This window comes from Mesoplodon bidens (assembly GCF_964165515.1).
Source record: "Mesoplodon bidens genome assembly, chromosome: Y".
NCBI lineage: Eukaryota > Metazoa > Chordata > Mammalia > Artiodactyla > Ziphiidae > Mesoplodon > Mesoplodon bidens.
The window spans coordinates 39,980,690-39,996,696 of record NC_138180.1 but is presented as its reverse complement, the minus strand read 5'-3'; the positions used below and the strand labels follow the sequence as shown (position 1 = coordinate 39,996,696).

General features: G+C 40.2%; 1 pseudogene across 1 annotated transcript in view; it reads left to right on the top strand.

Moving 5' to 3' along the window:
* Positions 1-16,007, top strand: part of LOC308609625 (putative helicase senataxin) — a 70,478-nt pseudogene that overhangs the window by 38,027 nt on the left and 16,444 nt on the right. The window contains exons 11-17 of the transcript in view: positions 2,703-2,876; positions 5,200-5,432; positions 6,493-6,660; positions 7,335-7,485; positions 12,647-12,748; positions 12,938-13,053; positions 14,251-14,322. The product of the transcript in view is annotated as a putative helicase senataxin (transcript). The remainder of the gene's footprint in view (positions 1-2,702; positions 2,877-5,199; positions 5,433-6,492; positions 6,661-7,334; positions 7,486-12,646; positions 12,749-12,937; positions 13,054-14,250; positions 14,323-16,007) is intronic.

Sequence of the window (16,007 nt, the reverse complement as noted above, 5' to 3'; positions counted from 1 at the left end):
ACAGGGTCTGTGTCTGGGTCTTGCTGATAGCATCCCCCTGGTGGTGTTTAGTATGTTTTTCAGTCCTTTGTACTTTTTGTAAATTGATAGTTGGATCTAGAGGCTTGATCAGTTTCATTTGACCTAATATTTTTGGCAAAACTAGTTCATAGCTGAGGTTGGTGTGTTCCTTTATCAGGAGGTGCTTGATCTCTAATTTCTCTTTTTGTAATACTTATAACCGTTGATCCTTAATGCCTAGATTAATTATTTTACTAAAGGATACAAAATGGTGATATTTTTATTTGATCATTTCTTCATTTATTTGCTATTGTAGTTCTGTAAAGAAAAAGTGCTCCATTTTATTTGATTACTCAGTAGTATACTGAGTATAAAGAAGGGTAGAATAAGTATTGATACTTGACTCCTGACCAGTTTTCAAAATAATGACTTAATTCTCTGCAAGTGCTGGGTAGACCAGTGAACTTTAAAAAAATGTTTTTTCGTTATGAACACATGGACTTAAATACACTTGTTTCAAGTCTTTGTAATTGGTTTCTTCAAGTTGGCTCCTGAGCCCTTTAGACAGGCTAGTCTTTGAGAGCTTTCTTGCTACCTGATATAACCGATACCATCTATATGTTTTATCCTGTATGTGAGCTTTCTATTTTCTAAGTAGCCGTAGTATCTTTGGGTAGAAAAAGTTATTTCAAGATCAGTATTGTCATGTTATATGCTGTTTTCAAGTAATACATGTAAACATAAGGATACAGAAAGGTTAGAAGAGGAAGATTGGAGAAAGCTACTCATGCAAACCCAACTAAAAGAAACTTGTTTTGCTCTGTTAATACCAGACTAAATAGACTTTACGGCAGAAGAGCATTATTTGAGATTAAAAGCGAGTATTTCACAATGATAGCAAGTTCAGTGAACAGAAGATAGGACCATTTTGAAAAACTAATAAAATATATAAAGAAAAAACTGATAGAACTAGAGTGTACTCTTTACATATATGTGAGACCTTTGAACCATTCATTTTTTCTTTTCTTTTAGTTTGGAAATTATACGTCAACTTGTACCTCTTTTGCCATTTAGTAGTTTAGGTGAACACTTAGAGCGTACATGATTCAAAGTTTACAGATTTCATCGATACTTTAAGTGTCTCCATAGATAAGGCAAAATCTTAAAAAACTTTAACCCTGTTTATCTGTTCCACTTTGTATATTATTATTGTTACGTATTTTAACTCTATATTTTAAACTGTGTTATACATACAGTTGGTCCTCTGTATTTGCGGGATTTGCGTCATCGGATTCAAGCGTGGATTGAAAATATTCAGGGAAAAAAATTCCAGAAAAACATGTTTGCTCTGCACCAGCACCTATTTACATACCACTTATGTTGGATTTACAACTATGTCCATAGCGTTTGCATTGTATTAGGTATTATAAGTAATCTAGAGATGATTTAAAGTGTACTGGAGGATGTGCGTGGGTTATATGCAAATACTATGCCGTTTTACATAAGGGACATGAGCATCTGAGGATTTTGGTGCCTGCGGGAGTCCTAGAACCAATTCAAGGACTGTACTCTGTGTAGTGCCTTGTGCAGCCCTTTTTTGTTTGTTTGTTGATTCTAGTAGTTCATGTATTCTCTCCTGGTGCTTTGCTTATTTCTAATATGTTGGTCATTGTCTTTGGAAAGCTATTTAAAAAATAATCAGGGGCCTAGGATGATAGGATGTCCTCTTCCAGAGAGGATTTTTCTTTGCTTCTGCCAGGATTCTGGGAGTACTAGCAATGTGGGATCATCTTAATCCGGCTTAAAGGATTGAGCTTTCCTGAAGTACTCGGGTGAATTGAAGCTGCCTTCATTGTTGGGTGTAGTCCTTCATGGTCCCTACCTGAAGCTTGAGGGCTACCAGGATGCCTACTTTATCTATGCAGGCCCTGGACTCCAGTTTTTGTCTCTTTTTTTGTACAAGGCTATCCCAGGTACTGCTCAAATTCCTGGCTGCCACTCCCTGAGGAGTTCAGATGTTTCTAGGGAAAATACTGGGCTGACCCTTACGGATCTCCACCTTGTTCTGGATCTCAACAGAGTGATTCTTCATTGTTGTATTTGCTCTCTGATGCCTTCAAATAGACATTTCTTACATGATGCATTTTTAAAATTCTTTTTTGACTTAGTAGTTCAGTCTACTTAATCCTAGTACTAAGTGCTTTGGTTCAGTATGTTGCTGCTGGATTTGGCAGTTGGTACTGAACTTTTTTTAATTTTAGAGCTTGCTCTGTTTTCCCAGCCCCATTTATTTTACTACTGTCCTTTCCCCCTTGTTTGAAATGCCACTAGTAGGCTCAAAATTCTTACGTGTACATGGATCTGTTTCCAGATTTTCTCTCGGGATTTTGAAAGCAGGGCACAAAAGTGAAAATTCCTTGATTAAAAACTAAGGTAAACTTCAAGGAAAAGAAATGTATTAGCTACTTTTGAATATTATGACTTCATCTATTTTGGCTTTGTAGCAGGTTTTAAGAAGACTTTTATAATGCTGTGTGATCAATATTTGTCAATGCTGACTAGCTTAGACTATCATTTTGAAGTATGTACAAAGTCCGCTAGTGCTGTATACTTGCTTGAACTTAGTACAAGCGTTTAATATCCTTTAATCTCATGTAAAATAATTCTGTTAGAATAAATGCTGGCTTCTTCTTGTGTTATAGTTTATCTTGAGGAATGTGAACTAGCTAAACAGCTTCATCCAAAGGAAAATGATTTGGTGTTTTTGGTTCCTGAAAGACTAAATGGAGAGAAGAAGGATATAGAGAGACATCGCCTGCAAGTTCCCCGTGAACATTACTGTGGCTATGTTCATACGTTCTGCCGCACTTCAGTCAGTAAGTACCTAATGAGACATGGAAGAGAAATCTGTCAGCAGCTCATCTTTTCATCTCCCTCTAAATTAGGCTTTACTAGCCATGTATTTGCTATACATTTACCAGCCCTCTATTTGCTGTCCATTTACCAGATGTATGTTTGCTCTATGTTTACCAGACTGTATTTGCTAGGTTGATTACTTACCATTCAGAGTCCTCTTTTAGTTTTTCTAGACTCAGCTGGAAAAGGCCCAGCACGTATTGCTTTAGACTTAGGATTTTAAAGCTTTCTTTTGTAATGTCTTCTCCTTCTAGTAAATGCCTTCATCTGTCAGTGTGTTTGTTATAAAACAGACAGTTTGCAAACCATCTGTTTGTTAAATCACATTCCAGCCTTGGTTTGGGGGCTAATTATTGATGAGCAGACCAAACACAGAACTAATTGTAAGGCAACTGGAGGGGTTTACTGTTTCATCACTCCCATCCATTGTGGGGTAGGGACTTCTCTCCCTAAGGTAGCATAACAAAAATAATGTTAGCTTGAATTTAAGGACTACTGACTGTGTGCCAGCCAGTGTGCCCTGTCCTTCCTGTACACATTTATCATCTTTTCCCAGAGCCCTGCAAAGCAGAATGGTTTGTTCCCTGCTCATTGGGAAATCAGAGTTCAGGGATGTTAAGTAACGTATCCAAAGGCATCTTTACTATTAAACACTCGGTCCAGAATTGAAACCTAATTTTGTTTGACTACGAAGTCCACATGCTTGATATATGCCAAGCTGCCTTTTTGACATTGCTGCTCTCTTAGTCTCTGTTACGGGAATATAATATGTGATCATTATTCCTTCCCCTTTTTGTATCATATCTTAAAAATAGCAACAAAGCTCGTAGAGTTTAACATCGTGCCGCATCATAACTGGTGTGCCATGTCCACTATTGTGTGGTCAGAGCTCAGTTCTTTGTGCAAGATGCATTGAGCACCAGGGATATCTAGCTTCATCTGTGCTTTCAACTCTTACAAGTGGTTACATTTGCCATAGTTCTGTTGCTAAGATTTAGTAATTGTTTCTGTCTCCTTCCCGGAACTCCTCATTCATCCAACTACCTGACGTCTCCATTTGGAGATTATTAGACATTTCAAACCTACTCCAAAAGGAAGCACTTGATTTACTGCCTGACATCTGCTGTTGCTCCGTTTTTTCCCAACTCAGCATGTGGGACCTCCATCCCATTCTTCCAGTTGCTCAGCCCAAAACCTCAGAGTCATCCTTGAGTCCTGCTTTCCCTCGCACGCTCCATCTAATGCATCAGGAAGTCCTGTCGGATCTTCCTTGGCCATATATCCTACATCCAAGTGCCACCTCTCCTGCTGCCTCCTGGCCCACGTGACCATTCACTTTTACCTAGATTTTAGCCTCTTAAGTTGTCTTCTTGTGCTTTTTCCATTGCAGTTTATTCTTCATTCGCGATAAGTGATTCTTTTAATGTGTGACTTAGCGTGTGTCACTTACCTGCGTGGAGCTGTCCTGTGCTCTTGACCTGACTCAGAGTCATGTTCAGAGTGGTTAACTGCAGAGCCCTCTGAAGTGTAGCTGCATTTACCGTCTTGGTCTTCTATCTCGCTTCTCCCTGCTTTTCCTTCTAGCCATTCTGGCCTTCTCCCTGTTGTGAAAATAATCCAGGCACCTCGCTGCCCCATTGTCTTTGCAGTTGCTGATTCTCTGCCTGTAACCCACTTTCCCCGGTTACGGGCATGGCTCACTCACTTAATGCCATGGCTCTGCTCAAATATCATATCAGGAAAACCTCCCCTGACTCTCCTGTCTACAACAACACTCCCTCACAACCCTCATCACTTCCTCATCCCCCTTCTCGGCTTTCTTCCTAGCACTTACCATCACCTGACATGTTTATTTGCTTATCTGCCCCCTTCTTCTAAAAAATAAGCCTCCAGAGGACAGGAATGTTGCCTGGTTCTTAGGAGGCAGTCAGTAGATACTTACTGAGAAAATTATTTAAATGATGTATAAAAAACATGTTACAGGGCTTCCCTGGTGGCGCAGCGGTTGAGAGTCCGCCTGCCGATGCAGGGGACATGGGTTCGTGCCCCAGTCTGAGAAGACCCCACGTGCCACAGAGCGGCTAGGCCCGTGAGCCATGGCCGCTGAGCCTGCGTGTCCGGAGCCTGTGCTCTGCAATGGGAGAGACCACAACATTGAGAGAGGGCTGCATACCACAAAAAAAAAAAAAAAAGTTACAAAACAGCTTGTTCTGAATAACCTTTTTAACTGGACACTGTTATTCACTGGTAACTGAAATTGCTTTTTCTCCTTCTTGATAATAGTGCGTAATGGGAAATCTGAGTGTTCCCTTTCCATCCAGACTCAACATAATTTACCAGTCAATTTAAATGAATTCGTGAAATGTCTTGTAATCAGCTCTCTGGTGACTACACAGAGGAAGTTGAAAGCCATGTCTTTGCTGAGTGGTCGGAACCAACTGGCCAGAGCCGTTCTGAATCCAAACCCCATGGACTTCTGTACAAAAGATTTACTAACTACAGCATCTGAGAGAATTGTGAGTGACAGTCATTTGATAATAGGGAAAGTCAGAACATTTCATGTCAAGATGTTAAAGCATGTTATTTTTATCTGTCACACATTCCCTGTTGTCTACAACAAAGACATAGTCACCATGTGTGCCCAGTGACGTTTTTAGTGCTTAGTTTTCTTTAATATTGCAAAGTAGTTCTTTGTGTTAAGTTAGTCAGCTTACCTCAGGAAAAAAGGTAGAGTCCAAAAGGGAATTGAAAACATGCTTGCAGAGCAGCATTAAAATGTGAGGTGAACATCCTACTTAACTGTTTGTTAGGTAATTAAATACAGGAGTAAGAGGAGGTTTAATGGAATGACTTTTGCATTTGAATGATCAGTGGAGCATTGACTGGTACTGTTGTCAGTGTGACGACGAAGTTGTGATTTTTGTGTGAACACATATTTCTCATTGTTGTAAGAGTTGGGTGTAAGTTCCAGGAAATTAACACAGAGACAGGCGGAAGGAAAGGAATGTTATTTGAACCCCTGTCTTGTGTTAGGACTTTCATATGCATTTTCTCAGTCAGTTCTCACCCTCTAAGGAATCCCAGATTTAATGATTGTCAAAGCCTGAAGCCCAGAGAGGTTAGGAGTATAGAGACCTAGCTTTTGAGTGAAACTGAGGTGTAGACTCAGATCTGACCCCAAATCCCTGTTGTTTTGACTGTATCACTTGTGTTAGCAAAGGAAGTCTTGGAATGTTTTTACTGTCTAAAGAGAGGATTGACTAAAATGGGAAGAACCACGGAATAAAAAGAAGAAAAGTACAAAACAGTTTATTGTGATCATCTTTATAAGAATCACAAATAAAAATATAGTTGTTGTGGTTGTAGGTGGACTGAGGCCTGTAGACTCATCAGTAGCTCTTTCCAGTAGCGAAAGTGGTTCTTAGATTAAGGGTCATTTTGGGGTTTTGCCTGATCACCACCAAAGCTTCTGTCTGACAAAGGTCAGCAGCAGTTCAAACAGATGTCTTCCACTCTCTCGCTCTCCTGTGCCATCCCAGGAAGAACCGCTCGTTCTCACTAGTGTCTTTTGTATAGATTGCCTACCTAAAAGATTTGAATGAAGACCAAAAGAAAGCGATAGAAACTGCATATGCCGTGGTGAAACACTCCCCAGCAGTTGCCAAGATCTGTCTGATTCATGGACCACCTGGGACAGGAAAATCAAAAACCATTGTGGGCCTCCTGTACCGCCTACTGACAGAGGTAGAGTGTGCACGAGGGCATCTGTGCCCTTAATTGAGTATGTTGTTTTACTTTACCGTGTAAATAAGTACTAAAGTGTGTTTTTCCCTTCACTTCTGTGTATCTTTTTGATACTGTGTGGAACTATATCAGATAAAGCGGTAGCAGAGGTAGAGAAGGTTATAAGAAATAAAAGGAACAGAAAATGTTATCTTGTGTGAAACTAATTCTAAGGGCTAGAATAGTGGTCTTCGGGCTTTATTATAGGTCACGGCTAATCCCAGGAGACAATCTTGAATGTATTCCCGGGTTACATTTTGGATTGAACATTGAATAAAATAAGTGGATAGTAAGGTAAGGCTCAGAGAAGTTAGATTTTATGCCAGAGTAATTTATTTTTTCGGGCACACCATGCGGCATGTGGGATCTTAGTTCCCCGACCAAGGATCAAACCTGGGCCCTTGGCAGTAAGAGGACTGCGTCCTAACCACTCGTTGGCCAGGGAGTTCCCAGCCAGAGTAATTTTTTAACATCAGTGTAAGATGTAGGTGCTTTTATTTACTTTTAACTAGTTATTAGGGGAACTTTCAAATATATGTGACAGTAGAGAAGAACTATAACACTGCACAATAGAGCTTATCAGTATTGTTTGTTTTTTTGTTTGTTTGTTTATTTGTTGCAAATTGTCGAACCAGAGGAGGGGGCATTCAGATGAGAACTCCAATGCCAAAATCAAACAAAACCGTGTCCTTGTGTGTGCACCTTCCAATACAGCTGTTGATGAACTTACGAAAAAAATTATGCTTGAATTCAATGAGAAGTGTAAAGACAAGAAGAATCCTTTAGGTATGATACTTATGTGGGCTTTTCATTTGTTTTTGTTTTCAGTGTTTAGTGTGGTAACTTTGAATGACAAAGAGCAAGCCAGTTCTGGTCATTTTTTCTACTTGAGGCTGTGGCCCATGTGTACTTACTGCTTTGTTTACTGAATATTTTGGAGCATTTATTCTGTGCCAGGCCCTGTGCCGTTTGAAACACCTTAGAGCAGCCCTTGATTCAGTTGTGTAGGGGTTAGGGAAGACTTTTAGAGGAAATGATATCTAAGATGAAACTTGGAAGAGCAATGAGGAAGTGAAGTGGGGAGAGGACTCTGGTGGAACTTACTGTACATAAAAAGGACCAGAAGCCAGAGAACCGTGGATGGTTCAGTCTAGCTAGAATATAACGAGGTCCACCAAGGCAAGGGCTTTTAAAAATGTGTTCATTGTAGTAACCCCCGTGCCTGGAACAGTGCCTGGCACTCAGTTGGGACTTAGTAGATGTTTAGTGACACAAAAGCTAGAGCAGTCATCACTTATGGTTACCGAGTGCTCACTATGTGTCAGTACTCAGAGTAATCCTCTGAGCCATGCAATAAATAACCTATCTACATTTTATAGGCGGAGAAGCTGAGGAGTTGAGATGTAAAGTATACCACAGGGACAAGTCTTTTCAGTACAGTTGACAGATTGAAGAGCATTGCCACCGAGGATTCGGAATGCTTGAGCGAATGTGTAAAGTCATTTCTGTGCACTTAACCTTAACACCTCCTCTCACACCAGCCATCCTGAGTGGCGTGGTTATGGCTCTGGGTCGGGCTGCTCTTCTAAGCACATGTATCTCGTCTTCCCTAAGCAAATTTTATTTTCCTTGATGTTACCTGGCAGTGACCTAAATCAGTTAAGATTCAATTAGGCTTCAAATAATAGACACTCCAACTACAGTGGCTTAACTATGATAGAAGTTTATTTCCTTCTTACTCAGAAGCCCAGAGATGGGCAGCTGAGGGATGATACTGGCGTGATGACTCTACTTCCGAGTGTTCAGAGACCTAGGGTCTTTCTACCTTGTTGCTGCACTACGTGGGACCCCCCCACTCCTTAGTGCACCTCATGGTCAGAAACAGCTGCTCCAGCTCCAGTAGTCCCATCTAGCAAGTGCAAGGAAAAAGGGACAGATATACTAGCTGTGCTTTAAGGAAAGTTCTGAGACGCTGCCAGTAGCACCTCTGCTTATTTCCTTTTGGCCAGAACTTAGTCCCGTGGCCACACCAGCTGCAGGAGCAGCCAGGATGTGTCGTCTGTCTTCGCAGGGATCACACATATTTCCCCTTTTATTGCACATGTATTAGCTACATCTAGAGGTCATTTGCTTTTAAAACTGAAAATGCATTGTGAACGGCAACTTTTCTACTCACCATTATGTTTGTGAGAACTATGACTTTATGTATCGCTGTATATGGATACGGTCATTCATGTTAACTGCTATAGGGTGTCTCATCTATGAGTGCACAGTTCATTCGTTATCCATTGATAGAAATGTAAGTTCTTTCCCTTTTTTTTTTTTTTGTTATTTCAAACTTAATTCCTGTACTTGTGCCTGTTTCTCCAGTGCAGGATGAAAACGTTTACTGCAGTGACTGAGTTGTATTGTGTTGTACTGTACAGCAGCTGAAGGGAGTACACTGGAGTACTGTGTTCTTACTCACGTCTCCTGAGTATTCATACAGGCTGCTAGGGCAGTGCTTTCACACTGTGGCTTGTGACCAGTTATTGGATTGTGAAATCAGTTTAGGGAGATCAGAACCAGCATACTTACACAAGATAAGATAGAACAGAAGAGAACAGAAAAGATTAGAGTGTAGGTAGTGAGGGGTAAAGTATTGTTTTGTGAAACCTGTTTTATTGGTGAGGTATGAGTGTGCTGGCTTTCAATGTGAAGTGTACCTCATACTACAGATCACGGTCAAAAGAGTTTATAAAAACACTGGTCTAGTGTATATATACCTAGAAATGAGAATGCTGGGTTGAAGGATTTGTGCTGATTCTAGATAGTGCCCGGTTCTGCTCCAAAGTAGTTGTATCAAATTATACAACCGAGAACAGTTCCCGCGTGGTTTTCACTTTCCTTTCCCTGAGGGAGGGTAATAAGCCCTTTTTCAGGTGTGGGCTGACAACACGAGAAGGCTGGGACGAAGGTGGCACAAGTGTAGTGTCTAGGTTGGATTTTTAATATTTTTGTTAGAGAGAAAATGACATCTCTTGTCAGTAAAGACGGCTTTTTTCTTCTTATTCAATACTTTCATTTTTGCTTCTTTTCACTATGTCCAGTGGTCCTGGGTGTCCTTTACAGAAATACTTTGGACATCTCACCATTAAGTGTGATGTTTGTTCCTGGGGTTTGGTATATACGCTTTTATCAGGTTAAAAAAGTCCCCACCTAATTAGAGTTTTTTAATGAATGGGTGTTGAATTTTACTGCATGCAGTATTTTTTCATTCATATACCCCTCCCCCTCACCATATGGCAGTGCAAGCACAGAGTCCTAACCAGGGAATTCTGCTTTTCTTTTCTTTCTTTCTTTCATTCTTTCTTTTCTTTCCTTTCCTTTTTTTTTTTGTGTGGTACGCTGGCCTCTCACTGTAGTGGCCTCTCCTGTTGCGGAGCACAGGGTCTGGACGCGCAGGCTCAGTGGCCATGGCTCCCGGGCCTAGCCGCTCCACGGCATATGGGATCTTCCCGGACTGGGGCACGAACCTCTGTCCCCTGCATCGGCAGGCAGACTCTCAACCACTGCGCAACCAGGGAAGCCCCTTTTCTTTTCTTTCTTTTCTTCTTTCTTTCCATACCCTGAGGCTTAAGGGATCTGAGTTCCCCGACCACGGTTTGAAACCAGGCCCATGGCAGTCAAAGTGCCAAGTCCTAACCACTGGACTGCCAGGGAATTCCCTACAATGCTTTACTAATTTGAAAATATCTTTGATTCCTAGAATAAGGTCTGCTTGGTTGTGTACTATTATTTTTTTACCACATTGCTGGATTGCTATTGATTTTTTTAACTGACGGCAGCCTATAATTTTTCTTTGTCATATCTTTGGTTTTAGTATTGAAGTTATACAGACTTTAAAAATGAAGTTATACAGGGCTTCCCTGGTGCCGTAGTGGTTGAGAGTCTGCCTGCCGATGCAGAGGACATGTGTTCGTGCCCTGGTCCGGGAGGATCCCACGTGCCACAGAGAGGCTGGGCCCATAAGCCATGGCCGCTGAGCCTGTGCGTCTGGAGCCTGTGCTCCACAATGGGAGAGGCCAGAGCAGTAAGAGGCCCGTGAACCACAAAAAAAAAAAAAAAAAAAAAAAAGAATTTATACAGACATTTATTTGGGATGTTTCATATATGACAGGGAATTACCTATTACTTGAAGGTTAATTTGTTTTTAGTGTTGTTTTTTGGGGGGCTTCTTGTTTGTTTGTTTTTTGTCTGTTTTTTGACAGATGGGTAAGTTTCTGTGTGCTGAATGTCTTTAATTGTTGGTTTATTCAAGTTTTCTACATTTGAGTGAGTTTTGCTAATTCATATTATTCAAGAAAAATCTCCACTTCACCTTAGGTTTTCAAATATATTGGTATAACATTGTTCACTGTATTCTCATTTTTTAAATCTCAACTGTATTTTGGTTGGGTCACCTTTGTCATTCTCTGTATTATGTGTTTAGGCTCTAAGTCCACATGTGGCATGGGCCTGTAGTTGGAAAGTCCTAGAAGAGAGTTTTTTTTCCCAGCTAAGCCCAGGCCAAGATAGATTCATGTCGTTTTCATCCCTCCACCTCTTCCATGCCCTCTTGCTTTCTAGTGGACGTTAAAATCCAAGCCCCCATTATAAAATTTCTATATGTTGATTGGAATGGTAGTTTTGCTGATGTAGATATTTGTCAAACTCTGTAGAACTAAGGATTTTTAAATCTCTGCATTTGATTGTATGTAAATGAAAAAACAAACACCTAAGTATCTAGAGAGTGACCAGCCCTCACCCTGTTCCCTCCAGGGAAGCCACAGCAGCTCAGGGGCTTTCACCTCTGTTTATCACCTTTCTCTTTGTTTTTGGCCCCTAGGAATTTCTCTTACATCCTTCTGAGCTCACCCTGCAATTTAAAGGATGTCTGTTTTAATTTCTGGAGCATTTTTAGATGCTTATAGTGGCTATAAATCTCATCCACCTTTCTGGTAGAAACACAAGTTAGCAATTTTGACACCTTCAAGTAAATGTTGGTCAGAGAAGATGGCTTCAAATTTTAGAAGAATGAGCTGAACTAGGAACAAAAATATGTGTAAACAGCTGTATAATGAGTTCATTTATTCATTCAGTGTATGTTTATTGTACTTACATGCCAGCTGTGGTTCTAGGCTGTGACCAAAACAAAACCTGGTTCTTATGGGACTTGGATTCAGTGGAAGGAGATAGCAAACAAGTATGTGATGTGTCAGATTGGGATAAGTGCTAATAAACGCTGCATGATTGCTATAGTTTAGTAGTTCAGTGAAGCAGTGGGAGACTTTTAGATTAAATAATATCTGAAATGTGCTAACCTAAAATTAAAATGTGGTTAATAAACCAGTTAAATGATGCTGACAGTTTTTGGAATTACCATATTCCAGAATTTCCAGCATCTTGTGTCCCTTAGATCCTGGAGTGGCATTGTGATGTGGAACAGTGTTTCAAAACCGTGGTTCTCAGTATTCTGCAGAAAAGCATTTGATGGTCCTGTAAGATTCTGTTTGGGGAATTCAGACCTGCATTAATAGAGAAAAGTCTTCATCTTCGAAATATCCTATGGTCAAGAAATTTGTTTTATTTTCACTCGCCATTTCCCAAATACATTTTACCATGGAGTGATGTATAGAACATAGTTTGAGAAGCATTAGTGTAATAGAATCTCAACTCTGCAGTGTACTGCTTGTGCAACCTCAGTAGCTTTTATTAGGTGGAAATAAATCCTTGCCTTATAGGATTCTTATGAAGCAAATCTAAAAGAATGTGTGTGGAACCTCTAGCGCAGTTCCAGGTATTTGGTTGATTAATAGTTCATGTTAGTTCCTTTCTCTGATTGTTAATATATTTGCTTAGAAATAATTATTATGTACAGAAATTGACAGCATTCTTATTAACCTCTAAGTGTGACTTCTATCAACAGGAAACTGTGGAGATATAAATTTAGTACGTCTAGGTCCAGAAAAGTGTATTAATACTGAGGTCCTAAAATTCAGTTTGGACAGCCAAGTTAACCACAGAATGAGTAAGTACTGAATAAAGGTATATATAAATTGATTTCTGTTTCTTTTTGTATGGTAGGAAATGGCATGGGCATTAAAGGTAATTTGGAGACCCTAGAAGTAGTCTAGTTTTGAAAGCTAGTTTTTCTTCTCATTTGTATGCATATGTGTGTATTTGTTAGAATCAACAGCTTTTTATCTTTTTTTTAAAGAAAAAGACTTACCTTCTCATATTCATGAGATTCACAGAAGAAAGGAATTTCTAGATCATCAACTAGATGAACTTTCTCGCCAGCGTGCTTTATGCCGAGGTGGAAGGGAACTACAGGTATCTAAACATGTCTTGATCAGTGTTTTTTAAAAGCTCATAGATAAACTAGTTGGTGAGTATTTGATGCCATTCTTTCATTGTGGAATAGCATAATTTGTGTACAAAAATGTACACAGAGATGGTATGCCTTACATTAGGGGTTAAACTTTTTTTAAAAGAACAAGATAGTAAATATTTTAGACTTTGCAGGCCACGTGCAGTGTGTTTTAGCCACTGAACGCCACTGTTAATAGCATGAAGGCAGAGTAGATAACACGTAAGTGATGCCCCAAGGGTTGGCCTGCTTAAGCAGAAAGCGTACCTGCAGTACTCTGAACAGAACTGAATCATACACACTATTAAGAATTTATTGGACTTCCCTGGTGGTCCAGTGGTTAAGAATCTGCACTTACACTGAAGGGAGCTCAGGTTCGATCCCTGCTCAGGGAACCCTAGTTCCTCATGAGCATCCCTCATGCTGCACAGGGGGGCCACAAAAAATAAAAGAATTTATCAAATTAGCACCTACTGATTGAAGCATGGGGTGCTGGTTGTCGGGTTGCTGGACAATGAGCTGATGTTTAAAAACAGACCACAAGAGAAAGCGAAATAGAGAAGTTTATTTTCACAGGTCTTGAGGAAGGTATAAGGCATGTCTCGTGGGGCATGACAGGCAGGTCAAGGGAGAGTGCAGACAGAGAGAGGCAGGCCCTGGCGCACATGTCATTATCAGAGTCCATGCGTGGAGTACTTTGGGGTTCCCAGGCTAGGGCTAGATTGGCCAATTTTAACTGAAAGAGCAGGGTTTTGGTAAGTAGCTTAGAGGGTCTCTTATCTAAAGGGCATATAAGGGGAATGCACTGGATGGCAGAGGAGACTGTTGATCACAAGAGCTTATGTTGGCTGGTGGGCCGGTGACTCCACGGGCTGCCATCTAGGGCGTGCATGTGTGTGAAGGGGCCTAGTGTTAGTTGGGGTCTCTGCAGGCTGCTTGGCCAAACAAAATGGATGCCAGGGCATCAGTACCATGGAGTAGCTTAGCTAAACTCTGACACACAGCAATACAGAAAGACTGATATAGAGAAAACACACTGGGTGAATCAGTTTTTCATTGGTAAAGTACTGGCTCACCCTTTTGAAATGTGAGGCAGTCCATTGGAAAGCATTTTAAAATGCTTAATTTAATTTTAATGATGGCATTCTGATTTTTTCCAGAGGCAAGAATTAGATGAAAAAATGGCCAAAGTTTCACAAGAAAGGCAGGAGCTTTCTTCTAAAATTAAAGAGGTAAGTAGTTCACCGGTAGCACTTTACTGGTATTACTTTTCCTTTTTTAAAATTATGAAATAGTTCAGACAACCTGTGGTCTTTTCTCAATTACATTTAAAAATTTGGGGGAATTCCCTGGCTGTCCAGTGGTTAGGACTCTGCTTCCATTGCAGGGGGTGTGGGTGTGATTCCTGGTCAGGGAACTAGATCCCATGTGCTGCAACTAAGAGCCCGCATGCTACAACTAAAAGATCCCTCATGCTGCAACTAAAAGATCCCACACGCTGCAGGGAAGATCCCACATGCCACAACTAAGACCCAGCGTAGCCAAATAAATAAATAAATAAGTAACTATTTGAAGATACAGGGAAAAAAAAATACACATCTGAATTCAGGTAGAGTGACAGTGGCTGGGATGTGGCCCAAGAAATATAAGCACCTTTTTTCTCAGTTTTTTTCTGAAAGCATACACTCCTTTTACTTGTTTCTGATCACAAAAAATCCTTCTATAACATGTATAACTTTTCCCAGTTTTCTTTGGATATAAAAATATCAACTAACATTTATATTGGTCAAAGCTAGAATGAGCCAGGTGTGTACCCCATCACCAGCATGCAGCCCTTAATGAAATGAATTGGCGGTCAGGGAAAGAGAGGGTAATACTCAACCGGTAATGGTATTTGTATTTTTGAGCTGAAGTTTTCCTCTTGAATGTATTATTGACCTTCTCTGTGTGGCTAAATAAATATAATTGAACTTAATGTGTATTTCCACTAGCAGTTTGTTTATTTAAATCAAAAGTTATGTGGAAAGCTTTTTATTAAAACTTTAAGCTGAGCCCAAAATTAATCTTCCCACATTTAAGGATGAAGTCCATGTTTACCAGTATTATGGTTTTTGCCGCTGATCACATTGTTCTGTGGGCCATTAAATTAACTGTCCTTGGCAGTTTTACTCATTAGATAGCTGAGAGGAGAGGTATGTGACAGTTAACATGTGAGCACCAGAAGGCCACAGTTGCCACCCTCTCTTCACATACATGCCTTGGCATCCATGGTTGAATCTATCACATGTTCAGGGATGATTCACGACAGCTTTTTCAGGAGGGGAGATAGGCTACCTGAATCTATGATGAGAGTACTAGTTTATTAATTTGAACACTGAATGATATGCATTGTGAGGTGTCATTCATACAGTTAGTCTCCATCACAGTTTATTCCATTATAGTCTGGACCAAGGTTGTTGGATTCCACTGTGGAGCTAGAATGCTTGTCAGTTTCACAGGCGTTTTTGTTGGTACTATCCCTTATAAAAGAACAATATTACATACTTAAAAACTAACAGCAAAGTGTATGTTCAGGCTTAGTTCTGATCCTGGTTTTACTCAGATAATTGCTTCACAACTCAGTAGAATTACTTAATCTTTGCTTATTCTGATACCTTCCCTCATACGTCAGGCTGTAAGAATTGTAATCCACTTCGACCAAATTAAACCTGAATAAATTTTTCTTAATGGGCTTATTATTAACTCATGTTCTGAGATTAGACTCCACTGCAAAGTGTTCTTTCTGGTGGCTTCTGATTATCTTGAATGTTTCTTCTCTTTTCTAGGCTTGAGGTTCCTACCTAACATTTACTAGACATTATTCTGCCACATAATAAGTGTAGTTAAGAATTTATATACAACTGAATGTTGATGAACT